The 14,112-nt window shown below is 39.2% G+C and overlaps 1 non-coding gene across 1 annotated transcript; it reads right to left on the bottom strand.

Annotated features, from left to right (window-relative positions):
• Window positions 1-10,151: 10,151 nt before the first annotated feature.
• Window positions 10,152-10,255, bottom strand: LOC112792891 (small nucleolar RNA R71). Its single transcript, XR_003197611.1, has one exon. It is a non-coding gene; the product is annotated as a small nucleolar RNA R71 (small nucleolar RNA).
• Between the last annotated feature and the right edge of the window lie 3,857 nt (window positions 10,256-14,112).

The raw sequence follows: 14,112 nt of genomic DNA, 5'->3' as shown, positions 1-14,112 counted from the left end.
ATGAGTGAGACAAGGTCCTCCATCAGAAATTTGGAGGCACAAGTGAGCCAGCTGAGTAAGAAAATCACTGAAACTCCTCCCAGTACTCTCCCAAGCAATACAGAACAGAATCCAAGAGGAGAGTGCAAGGCCATTGATGTAATCAATATGGCCGAATGCACAAAGGAGGGGAAGGACGAAAATCCTAGTGAGGAAGACCTCCTGGGATGTCTCTCAAACAAGAAGGAGTTCCCTATTGAGGACCTAAAGGAATCTGAGGCTCATATAGACACCATAGAGATTCCATTAAATCTCTTTCTACCATTCATGAGCTCTGAAGATTATTCTTCCTCTGAAGAAGATGAAGATGTAACTGGAGAGCAAGTTGCTCAATATCTAGGAGCCATCATGAAGCTGAATGCCAAGTTGTTTGGTAATGAGACTTGGGAAGGTGAACCTCCCTTGCTCATTAGTGAACTAGATACATGGGTTCAAAAAACTTTACCTCAAAAGAGACAAGATCCTGGTAAATTCTTAATACCCTGTACCATAGGCACCATGACCTTTAACAAGGCTCTGTGTGACCTGGGGTTAGGCATAAATCTTATGCCACTCTCTGTAATGGAGAAACTGGGGATCATTGAGGTACAGCCTGCCTTATTCTCATTACAATTGGCAGACAAGTTAGTAAGACAAGCTTATGGATTAGTAGAGGACGTGTTGGTAAAGGTTGAAGGCCTTTACATCCCTGCTGATTTTATAATCTTAGACACTAGGAAGGAAGAAGATGAATTCATCATCCTTGGAAGACCTTCCCTAGCCACAGCAGAAGCTGTGATAGACGTTAACAGAGGAGAATTAGTGATGACAAGCCATCATATACCCATTTTTTTAAGCTAATTTCGCTTGTTTCACTAGTTTTTATGCACTTTCTTGCATCCTAAGTAAGTAATTTGGAATGAAAATGCATAACTTCTTTAAATCAAACAACCACCATTAAATTGATGCTAAATCATGAGGTTTGAGCTAAAATTAATTGATTTTTAATGATTTATAAACCTTATGAGTTTAGAGATACTTTGATTGGTTGTTTTGGTTTCTTGTAGGTGAAGAAAGGAAGAAAAGAAGAAAAGCGTGGCTTAAGAAGTGTGACCATGGGAGGAGAAGTGTGGTGCAACATAGAAGGAGGAAGCAAACACTGCCCTCCACAAGGGCACACTGCCCTCCAGGAGAGAAGCATAGTGAACCAAGCTTCCAAAGAAATTCTGCCCTGCCCTCTTCAAGAGCAATATCGGGCGGGGGAGCGCTACTCACAAAGGAAAATAAGCCAAAAATTGGCCAAAATGCTCCCAGCCAGTCTCGAACACGGAGGCTTCACTAAGAAAGCAAGGAAGCTGCACCACTTGAGCGCTACCCTGATGATGTCCAAGACTTAGCACGCGAAATATTTCAAACGCACCATGACGCACACTGCCCTGCCCTCCACAAGGGCAGGGCATCATTTCTTGATGCATGGCGCAGCATTTTGGCACGGCCAGGACTTGTGCACTCGGCCAGCAGCACGCACGCACGGGCAGCACTTGGCGCACCATGGCAACTCTGCCCTACCCTCCACAAGGGCAGGGCAGCATCTTGAACGCCCATCACACGCACGAGGCCGCATGCACCATTTCCTGCTCTACCCTCCACAAGGGCAGGGCAGCCTCCTGGAAGCTAATTTTTCATGGGCTGAAAATTGGATTAAAAATCCAATTTAATTCATTTCTTCACCAAATCAAAAGCCCATCCAAATTCCAAAATCCAAGAATAGAAAGTGTATAAATAGGAGATAGTTTGATGTAATTAGGAACCCTTCTTTGGATTTTTGAACTTTTACATTTTGAGACTTCATTTTCTTTGAGAGCTTTGAACTGAGATCTGAGAGAATTAGGAAGGAGAATTGATCTCTCTTCTTCCTTGTTCTTGCTTGAGCATTTTTTTTCTTCTCTTGTTTGAGTCTTGGGTGTGAAGAATTGATGAATTTCTGTCTCAATCTCCATTCAAGATCTCTTTAATTTCTCTTCTGCATAATTGAGTTCAATTACATTTCCTTTACTGCTTCTTCTTTAATTTCTTGTTAATTGCTTTGTGAGTTTGGATCTGGGAAGGCAATTGAGATCTAGACTTTGCTATCTAGTCTCTGGAGTCCTGAGATCCCATTTCCCCTTTTGATTCTTCTGTGAACCCCTGCTGCAATTTAATTTCCCTTTCTGTTTGAAGATCTAACCGAATTCAAATCATCTCTTGCTTTGATAATTGCTGCAATTTAATTTCCCTTGTTTAAATTCTGAATTCCCAGTCCTCAACTCCCTTTTTCCATTCAAGCAATTTATATTTCTTGTACTTTAAGTTACTACAATTTACATTTCTTGCACTTTAAGTTTCAGTCATTTAATTTTTTATTCTTTAAGATTCAGCACCTTTACTTTCAGTTCTCTTTAATTTCTACAATTCATCCCTCTCTCTTTACATTTCCTGCTATTTACTTACTGTTGGATACAAAATCACTCAACCAATACTTGATTCGCTTGACTAAATCAACCACTAAACTAAAATTGCTCAATCCTTCAATCCCTGTGGGATCGACCTCACTCCCGTGAGTTTTATTACTTGATGCGACCCGGTACACTTGCCGGTGAGTTTTGTGTTGGATCGTTTTCCACACATCAAGTTTTTGGCGCCGTTGCCGGGGATTGAATTAGATTGACAATGATTAAGTGAAGTGGAGATCTAGATCAAGCACTTTTTCTTTTCTGTTCCTTTAATTTTTACTAAGCATACTAACTGTTTGAATTTTTACTTAAGCTAACACTAACTTCACTCTAACAATAGAGTGTATAATTCTGGTTCCTGGTTCTGTGTTTATGTCAGGAGGAAGAAGCTATGAATCCACACCTTTTGATCCTGAAACACTTTGGAGGTTGAGAAGAGAACCAAGAAATGGAGGAAAATCCAACAAATCCACAAGTGGGAATGGCCAACGACAATGGTCAGCCCCAAAGGAGAGTATTGGCTTCATATACATTTGCTAATCCAAGGCATTGTGGGAGTAGCATTCTTACCCCAAATGTCGATGCAAATAACTTTGAATTGAAGCCCCAACTCATCACCTTGGTGCAGAACAACTGTTCTTATGGAGGAGGCCCCTTGGAAGATCCAAACCAGCACCTATCCACCTTCCTGAGGATATGTGACACAGTGAAGACCAATGGTGTGCATCCTGACAGTTACAAATTGTTGCTGTTTCCATTTTCCCTGAAGGACAAAGCTACTCAATGGTTGGAGTCATTTCCAAGAGAAAGCATCAACACTTGGGATGATTTGGTGAGTAAGTTTCTTGCCAAGTTTTACCCCCCTCAAAGGATCATTCGGTTGAAGACTGAGGTGCAGACATTCACACAATTGGATGCTGAAAATCTATATGAGGCATGGGAAAGATATAAGGCTCTGCTGAGGAAATGTCCACCAGAGATGTTCACTGAGTGGGACAAGCTGCAGAACTTCTATGAAGGACTTACGCTGAAGGCTCAAGAGGCACTTGATCACTCAGCTGGAGGATCATTGCAACTGATGAAAACTGCAGAAGAGGCTCAAAACCTCATTGACATGGTGGCTAACAACCAGTATTTCTTTGCTCATCAAAGGCAATGCCAACCGTCACAAAGAAGAGGAGTGATGGAGTTAGAGGGAGTTGACTCAATCCTAGCTCAAAACAAAGTGATGCAGCAGCAAATTCAACAACAATTTGAGCAAATGGCCAAAAGAATTGATGGCCTACAAGTAGCATCAGTAAGTTCCACAAGCCAACCAACAACTCCTTAGGGGCAAAATGAAGAAAACCAAGAAGATCAGCAGCAGGAACAACCTCATGTGCATAACCAAAGCTCCGGGCAAAATGAAGTCTATGGTGACACCTACAATCCATCCTGGAAGAGCCATCCAAACATAAGATGGGGAGATAACCACACTTAAAACCAGCAACCATGGCAAAGAAACTCAAACCAAAACAACTCAAGAAACAACCAAAACCACAACCAGCAAAACACTAACCCCAATCCATATAGAAAACCCCAAAACAACCACCCAAATTCTAGCTACTATCCACCCAATAACCAAACCACTAACCAAAACACCAACCATCAACCTTCAACATCTCATAACCAGCCACAGGTGTCACAAGACACTCAAAGAATCTCCAATTTGGAGATATTGATGGAAAAGATGATGAAGCACCAAGAGATAATGATGGAGAAACTCATGAAAAATCAAGAGATGGCAAAACAAGATCAGGAAGCAGCACAGAAGGATCAAGCCATAACAAGTAAAAACCAAGAAGCTTCAATCAAAAATCTTGAGAGGCATATGGAACAAATGGCTAAACAAATTGCAGAGATGGGTGAGAAGCAATCAAATGCATCCCCTATTGATACTCAAGACCACCCAAGGGACAAAGGAAAAGCTACAAAGTGGGAGGAGTGCAAAGCAATCATGATGGGAAGTGAGAAGGAAGCCATCAATGGTTCGGGGGTAAATACTTAGATTTTAGTCTGGAAAATGTAAGGTTGGCGTTCAACTTACCCATGATGCAAGGAGATGCACGCCCCTACACTAGAAGGTTCAACTTTAATCAAAGGTTGGACCAAGTTATTATGGACATATGTGTGGAAGGAGCTCAATGGAAAAGAGACCCTAAAGGGAAGCCGGTTCAACTAAGAAGACTGGACCTCAAGCCTGTGGCTAGAGGATGATTGGAGTTCATTCAATGCTCCATCATCCCCACTAGCAACCAATCTGATGTTACTGTGGATCGGGCCATCATGATTCATAGCATCATGATTGGAGAGGAAGTAGAAGTTCATGAAGTCATCTCCCATGAATTCTACAAAATAGCCGATAAGTCCTCTACTTTGGCAAGGCTAGCTTTTCCTCATCTTATTTGCCATCTATGTTACTCAGCTGGAGTTATCATAGAAGGAGACATCCTCATTGAGGAGGACAAGCCCATCACTAAGAAAAGGATGGAGCAAACAAGAGAGCCCACTCATGGGGCCCAAGGGATGCATGAGGAAGCTCATCACCAAGAAATCCCGGAGATGCCTCAAGGGATGCACTTTCCTCCCAACAACTATTGGGAACAACTCAATACTTCCTTAGAATATTTGAGTTACAATGTGGAACAATTAAGGCTGGAACATCAAGAGCACTCCATCATTCTCCATGAAATAAGAGAAGATCAAAGAGCAATGAGGGAGGAGCAACAAAGGCAAGGAAGGGACATAGAAGAGCTTAAGGACATCATTGGTCCTTCAAGAAGAAGACACCACTAAGGTGGACTCATTCCTTGTTCTTATTTCTCTGTTTTTCGATTTTTATGCTTCATGTCTATTTATGTTTTGTGTCTCTACTTCATGATCATTAGTATGTAGTAACCATGTCTTAAAGCTATGAATAAATTCCATAAATCATTCATCTCTCTTAAATAAAAAAATAATATTTTTTTCAAAAGAACAAGAAGTACATAAATTTCGAAAATTGTCCTTGAATTTAATTTAATTATATTGATGTGGTGACAATACTTTTTGTTTTCTGAATGAATGCTTAAACAGTGCATATTTTTGATCTTGTTGTTTATGAATGTTAAAATTGTTAGCTCTTGAAAGAATGATGAACAAAGAAAAATGTTATTGATGATCTGAAAAATCATGAAATTGATTCTTGAAGCAAGAAAAAGCAGTGAAAAACAAAAGCTTGAAAAAAAAAGAGAAGAGAAAAAGAAAAAGTAAGCAGAAAAAGACAATAGCCCTTAAAACCAAAAGGCAAGGGTAAAAAGGATCCAAGGCTTTGAGCATCAATGGATAGGAGGGCCCAAGGAAATAAAATCCAGGCCTAAGTGGCTAAATCAAGCTGTCCCTAACCATGTGCTTGTGTCATGAAGGCCCAAGTGAAAAGCTTGAGACTGAGTGGTTAAAGTCGTGATCCAAAGCAAAAAGAGTGTGCTTAAGAGCTCTGGACACCTCTAACTGGGGACTCTAGCAAAGCTGAGTCACAATCTGAAAAGGTTCACCCAGTCATGTGTCTGTGGCATTTATGTATCCGGTGGTAATACTGGAAAACAAAGTGCTTAGGGCCACAGCCAAGACTCACAAAAGTAGTTGTGTTCAAGAATCAACAAACTTAACTAGGATAATCAATAACACTATCCGAAATTCTAAGTTCCTAGAGAAGCCAATCATTCTAAACTTCAAAGGAAAAAGTGAGACGCCAAAACTGTTCAGAAGAGTCCCGCTCATCTAATTAGAATTAATATTCATTGATATTTTGAAATTTATAGTATATTCTCTTCTTTTTATCCTAATTGATTTTTAGTTGCTTGGGGACAAGCAACAATTTAAGTTTGGTGTTGTGATGAGCGGATAATTTATACGCTTTTTGGCATTGTTTTTAGGTAGTTTTTAATAGGTTCAAGTTACTTTTAGGGATGTTTTCATTAGTTTTTATGCTAAATTCACATTTCTAGACTTTACTATGATTTTTTGTGTTTTTCTGTGATTTCAGGTATTTTCTGGCTGAAATTGAGGGACCTGAGCAAAACTCTGATAGGAGGCTGACAAAGGACTGCTGATGCTGTTGGAATCTGACCTCCCTGCACTCGAAATAGATTTTCTGCAGCTACAGAACTCCAAATGGCGCGTTCTCAACGGCGTTATAAAGTAGACATCCAGAGCTTTCCAGCAATATATAATAGTTTATACTTTATTCGTGATTAGATGACATAAACTGGCGCTCAACGCCAGTTTCATGTTGCTGTCTGGAGTCAAACGCCAGAAACACGTCACAAACCGGAGTTGAACGCCCAAAACACGTTACAACTTGGCGTTCAACTCCAAAAGAAGCCTCAGCTCGTGGATAGATCAAGCTCAGCCCAAACATACACCAAGTGGGCCCTGGAAGTGGATTTATGCATCAATTACTTACTCCTGTAAACCCTAGTAGCTTGTCTAGTATAAATAGGATAGTTTACTATTGTATTAGACATCTTGGGACCTTTAGTTCTCAGATCATGGGGGCTGGCCATTCGGCCATGCCTGAACCTTTCACTTATGTATTTTCAATGGTGGAGTTTCTACACACCATAGATTAAGGGTGTGGAGCTCTGCTGTACCTTAAGTTTCAATGCAATTACTATTATTTTCTATCCAATTCGATTTATTCCTGTTCTAAGATATTCGTTGCACTTCAACTTGATGAATGTGATGATCCGTGACACTCATCATCATTCTCACCTATGAACGCGCGTGATTGACAACCACTTCCGTTCTACCTTAGACCGGGCGCATATCTCTCGGATTCCTTAATCAGAATCTTCGTGGTATAAGCTAGAATTGATGGCGGCATTCATGGGAATCCGGAAAGTCTAACCTTGTCTGTGGTATTCCGAGTAGGATTCCGGGATTGAATGACTGTGATGAGCTTCAAACTCCTGAAGGTTAGGCGTTAGTGACAAACACAAAAGAATCGCGGGATTTTATTCCAACCTGATTGAGAACCGACAGATGATTAGTCGTGCTGTGACAGAGCATTTGGACCATTTTCACTGAGAGGATGTGATGTAGCCATTGACAACGGTGATGCCCTACATACAGCTTGCCATGGAAAGGAGTAAGAAGGATTGGATGAATGTAATAAGAAAGTAGAAATTCGGAAGGAACACAGCACCTCCATGCACCTATCTGAAATTCCCACCATTGGATTACATGAGTAACTTTATCTTTATTTCCTGTCTATTTTATTTATCTTTTGAATATCTAATCCAATAATATTTGAATCAGCCTGACTGAGATTTACAAGATGACCATAGCTTGCTTCATACCAACAATCTCCGTGGGATCGACCCTTACTCACGAAAGGTTTATTACTTGGACGACCCAGTGCACTTGCTGGTTAGTTGTGCGAAGTTGTGAAGAATGTGTGTGAACCATAGTATTGTGCACCAAGTTTTTGGAGCCATTGCTAGGAATTATTCGAGTTGTGAAAAGTATGAGTCACAATTTTGCCTGTCAAGTTTTTGTCGCCGTTTCCGGGGATTGTTTGAGTTTGGACAACTGACGGTTCATCTTATTGCTCAGAGTAGGTAATTTCCTTTTTATTTTATTCTCAAAAAGTTTTCAAATATCTTTCAAAAAAAATTTTTCTTCTTTTTCATTTTTCCAATAATTTTCGAAAAAAATACAAAAAATTATAAAATCATAAAAATAAAATTTTTTTTATGTTTCTTGTGTGAGTTTAGTGTCAAATTTTAAGTTTGGTATCAATTGTATGTTTTTAAAATTTGTGCATTTTTCGAAAAAAAACTCATGCAAGGTATTCTTCATGATCTACAAGTTGTTCTTGATAAGTCTTCTTGTTTGATCTTCATATTTTCTTGTTTTATGTCTTTTGTTGTTTTTCATATGCATTTTTGCATTCATAGTGTCTAAACATGAAAAATCTCTAAGTTTGGTATCATGCATGTTTTTCGTTTCTTGAAAATTTTTCAAAAGTAAGTCTTGATGTTCATCTTGATCTTCAAAGTGTTCTTGGTGTTCATCTTGACATTCATAGTATTCTTGCATGTTTTCTTTGTTTTGATCTTAATTTTTCATGTTGTGAGTCATTTTTGTATTTTTCTCTCTCATCATTAAAAATTCAAAAAAATCAAAAAAATATCTTTCCCTTATTTCTCTCATAAATTTCGAAATCTTTGGGTTAACTTAGTCAAAAAATTTTTAAATAAGTTGTTTCTTATTAGTCAAGTCAAGATTTCAATTTTAAAAATCTTATCTTTTCAAAATTTTTTCAAAAATCAAATTTTTTCATTTTTTATTTGTATTTTCAAATTTTTTTTTAAAAAAATTGATTTTCAAAATCTTTTTCTTAATTTTATTTCATAATTTTCAAAAATTTTACTAACAATTAATATGATTGATTCAAAAATTTGAAGTTTGTTACTTTCTTGTTAAGAAAGGTTCAATCTTTAAATTCTAGAATCATATCTTTTAGTTTCTTGTTAGTTAAGTAATCAATTTTTAATTTTAAAAATCAAATCTTTTTCAAAATAAATTTCAATCATATCTTTTTTTTTTCAAAATCAATTTCAAAAATCTTTTCTAACTCCTTATCTTTTCAAAATTTGATTTTCAAATCTTTTTCAACTAACTAATTGACTTTTTGTTTGTTTCTTATCTTTTTCAAAACCACCTAACTACTTTTCTCTCTCTAATTTTCGAAAATCACCTTCCTTTTTTTCAAAATTCTTTTAATTAACTAATTGTTTCAAATTTTAATTTTAATTTTATTTCTTCTCTTAATTTTCGAAAATCACTAACCATTTTTCAAAAACAATTTTCGAAAACTCTCTCTCTCTCTCTCATCTCCTTCTATTTATTTATTTATTTATCTACTAACACTTCTCTTCTACTCAAAATTGGAACCCTCTTCTCCCCTCTACCTGTGTTTGGATTTTCTTCTTATTTTCTTCTACTCACATAAAGGAGTCTCTCTACTGTGGTAAAGAGGATCCCTATTATTATTTTCTGTTCTCTTCTTTTTCATATGAGCAGGAGCAAGGACAAGAACATTCTTGTTGAAGCAGATCCTGAACCTGAAAGGACTCTGAAGAAGAAACTAAGAGAAGCTAAAATACAACAATCCAGAGAAAATCTTACAGAAATTTTTGAAAAAGAAGAGGAGATGGCATCCAAAAATAATGACAACAATAATAATGCAAGGAGGATGCTTGGTGATTATACTACACCTACTTCCAATTTTTATGGAAGAAGCATCTCAATCCCTGCCATTGGAGCAAACAATTTGAGCTGAAGCCTCAACTAGTTGCTCTAATACAACAGAACTGCAAGTTTCATGGACTTCCATTAGAAGATCCCTATCAGTTTTTAACTGAGTTCTTGCAGATTTGTGATACTGTTAAGACTAATGGAGTAGATCCTGAAGTCTACAGGCTCATGCTTTTCCCTTTTACTGTAAGAGACAGAGCTAGAACATGGTTGAACTCACAACCTAAAGATAGCCTGGACTCTTGGGATAAGCTGGTCACGGCCTTCTTGGCCAAGTTCTTTCCTCCTCAAAAGCTGAGCAAGTTTAGAGTGGATGTTCAGACCTTCAGGCAAAAAGATGGTGAATCCCTCTATGAAGCTTGGGAAAGATACAAGCAGTTGACCAAAAAGTGTCCTTCTGACATGCTTTCAGAGTAGACCATTTTGGATATATTCTATGATGGTCTATCTGAGTTCTCTAAGATGTCACTGGACCATTCTGCAGGTGGATCCATTCACCTAAAGAAAACGCCTACAGAAGCTCAAGAACTCATTGACATGGTTGCAAATAACCAATTCATGTACACCTCTGAGAGGAATCATGTGAGTAATGGGATGCCTCAGAAGAAGAGAGTTCTTGAAACTGATGCTCTGAATGCCATATTAGCTCAAAATAAAATGTTGACTCAGCAAGTCAACATGATTTCTCAGAGTCTGAATGGATTGCAAAATGCATCCAACAGTACTAAAGAAACATCTTCTGAAGAAGAAGCTTATGATCCTGAGAACCCTGCAATGGCAGAGGTGAATTACATGGGTGAACCCTATGGAAACACCTATAATCTCTCATGGAGAAATCATCCAAATTTCTCATGGAAGGATCAACAAAAGCCCCAATAAGGCTTTAATAATGGTGGAAGAAACAGATTTAGCAATAGCAAGCCTTTTCCATCACCTTCTTAGCAACAGACAGAGAATTCTAAGCAGAGCCCCTCTAGCTTAGCAAACATGGTCTCTGATCTATCTAAGGCCACTTTAAGTTTTATGAATGAAATAAGGTCCTCCATTAGAAATTTGGAGGCACAAGTGGGTCAGCTGAGTAAGAAAATCACTGAAACTCCTCCTAGTACTCTCCCAAGCAATACAGAAGAGAATCCAAAAATAGAGTGCAAGGTCATTGATATAATCAAAATAGCCGAATCCAAAGAGGAAGCGGAGGACGTGAATCCCAATGAGGAAGACCTCATGGGATGTCCTCCAGACAGAAAGGAGTTCCCTATTGAGGACCTAAAGGAATCTGAGGCTCATATAAAGACCATAGAGATTCCATTAAACTTCCTTCTGCCATTCATGAGCTCTGAGAACTATTTTTCCTCTGAAGATGATGAAAATGTAATTGAAGAGCAAGTTGCTCAATATCTAGGAGCCATCATGAAGCTGAATGCCAAGTTGTTTGGTAATGAGACTTGGGAAGATGAACCTCCCTTGCTCATTAGTGAACTAAATACATGGATTCGGCAAACTTTACCTCAAAAGAAACAAGATCCTGGTAAATTCTTAATATCCTATACCATAGGCACCATGACCTTTGAGAAGGCTCTGTGTGACCTGGGGTCAGGTATAAATCCTATGCCACTCTCTGTAATGGAGAAACTGGGGATCTTTGAGGTACAAGCTACAAGAATCTCATTAGAGATGGCAGACAAGTCAATAAAACAAGCTTATGGATTGGTAGAAGACGTGTTAGTGAAGGTTAAAGGCCTTTACATCCCTGCTGATTTCATAATCCTAGACACTGGGAAGGATGAGGATGAATGCATCATCCTTGGAAGACCCTTCCTAACCACAGCAGGAGCTGTGATTGATGTTGACAGAGGAGAGCTAGTCCTTCAATTGAATGGGGACTACCTTGTGTTTATAGCTCAAGGATCTTCCTCTGCAACCATAGAGAGGAAGCATGAAAAGCTTCTCTCAATACAGAGTCAAACAAAGTCCCCACAATCAAACTCTAAGTTTGGTGTTGGGAGGCCACAACCAAACTCTAAGTTTGGTGTTGAACCCCCACATTCAAACTCTAAGTTTGGTGCTGGGAGGTCCCAACAATGCTCTGAACATCTGTGAAGCTCCATGAGAGCTCACTGTCAAGCTATTGACATTAAAGAAGCGCTTATTGGGAGGCAACCCAATTTTTATATATCTATATTTCTATTGTTCTTTTATGTTTTATTAGGTTTATGATCATATGGAGTCACAAAACAATTACAAAAATTAAAAACAGTAGAAGAAAAAGCACACCCTGGAGGAAGAGCTGTCTAGCGTTTAAACGCCAGAAACAAGCTTCTGTCTGGCGTTTAACGCCAGAAACAAGCATCAGGCTGGCGTTAAACGCCAGAAACAAGCTACATTTGGGCGTTTAACGGCAAAAACAAGCAGCAGTCTGGCGTTAAATGCCAGGATTGCATACGGAGGGCGTTTTACACGCTTAAAAGGTGCAGGGATGAGAAATCCTTAACACCTTAAGAGCTGTGGACCCCACAGGATCACCTCAGGATCTGTGGACCCCACAGGATTCCCACCTACCCCACTTCTCTCTTCTTCACACAATCCAATAACATTATACCCTTTACCAATCACCTCAATCTCTCTTTCCCATTACCCCTTCACCAATCACATCCATCTACTCTTCCCCATAAACCCCACCTACCTTCAAATTCAAAATCTCTTTCCCACCCAAACCCACCCTAAATGACCGAACCCAAACCCCCTCCCTCCACTATATAAACCCCTCCAAACTTCTTCATTTTCACACAACACTACCCTCTCTTTTCCCCCTTGGCCGAAACCCACACCTCTCTCCCTCTCCTCTATATCTTCTTCTTCTTCTTCTTCTATTCTTTCTTCTTTTGCTCGAAGGCGAGCAACATTCTAAGTTTGGTGTGGTAAAAGCATAACTTTTTTGTTTTTCTATAACCATTGATGGCACCTAAGGCCAGAGAAACCTCAAGAAAGAGGAAAGGGAAGGCAATTGCTTCCACCTCTGAGTCATGGAAGATGGAGAGATTCATCTCAAAAGCCCATCAAGACCACTTCTATGAAGTTGTGGCCAAGAAAAAGGTGATCACTGAGATCCCTTTTAAGCTCAAAAAGGTCGAATATCCGGAGATCCGATAAGAGATTAGAAGAAGAGGATGGGAAGTTCTCTCCAATCCCATTCAACAAGTCAGAATCTTAATGGTTCAAGAGTTCTATGCAAACGCATGGATCACTAGGAACCATGATCAAAGCATGAACCCAAACCCAAAGAATTGGCTTACAATGGTTCGGGGAAAATGCTTAGATTTTAGTCCGGAAAACGTAAGGTTGGCGTTCAACTTGCCTATGATGCAAGAAGATGCACGCCCCTAAACTAGAAGGGTCAACTTTGATCAAAGGTTGGACCAAGTCCTCATGGACATATGTGTGGAAAGAGCTCAATGGAAAAGAGACTCAAAAGGCAAGCTGGTTTAATTGGGAAGACTGGACCTTAAGCCTGTGGCTAGAGGATGGTTGGAGTTCATCCAACGCTCCATCATCCCCACTAGCAACCGATCTGAAGTAACTGTGGATCAGGCCATCATGATCTATAGCGTCATGATTGGACAGGAAGTAGAAGTTCATGAAGTCATCTCTCTAGAACTCTACAAAGTAGCCGAAAAATCCTCCACCTTGGCAAGGCTAGCTTTTCCTCATCTCATTTGCCATTTATGCAACTTAGCTGGAGTTGTCATAGAAGGAGACATCTTCATTGAAGAGGACAAGCCCATCACTAAGAAGAGGATTGAGCAAACAAGAGAGCCTATTCATGAATCTCAAGAGACGCATGAAGAAGCTCATCATCAAGAAATCTCTGAAATGCCTCAAGGGATGCATTTTTCTCCAAACAACTATTGGGAACAACTCAACACTTCTCTAGAAGGATTGAGTCATGACATGAACCAATTAAGGGTGGAACACCAAGAGCACTCCATCATTCTCAATGAGATTAGAGAAGATCAAAGAGCTATGAGGGAGGAGCAACAAAGGCAAGGAAAAGACATAGAGGAGCTCAAGAACACCATTGGTCCTTCAAGAAGAAGGCGCCATCATCACTAAGGTGGACTCATTCCTTAACTTCCTTGTTCTTATCTCTCTGTTTTTTCAGTTTTATGCTATATGTTTGTCTATGTTTTGAGTCTTTACTACATGATCATTAGTATTTAGTAACTATGTCTTAAGGCTAGGAATAATTCCATGAATTCTTCAC

The sequence above is a fragment of the Arachis hypogaea genome, chromosome 3 (genome assembly GCF_003086295.3).
Source record: "Arachis hypogaea cultivar Tifrunner chromosome 3, arahy.Tifrunner.gnm2.J5K5, whole genome shotgun sequence".
Lineage (NCBI taxonomy): Eukaryota > Viridiplantae > Streptophyta > Magnoliopsida > Fabales > Fabaceae > Arachis > Arachis hypogaea.
The sequence above is the reverse complement of the archived record's forward strand: the minus strand, read 5'-3'. Positions and strand labels throughout refer to the sequence as shown.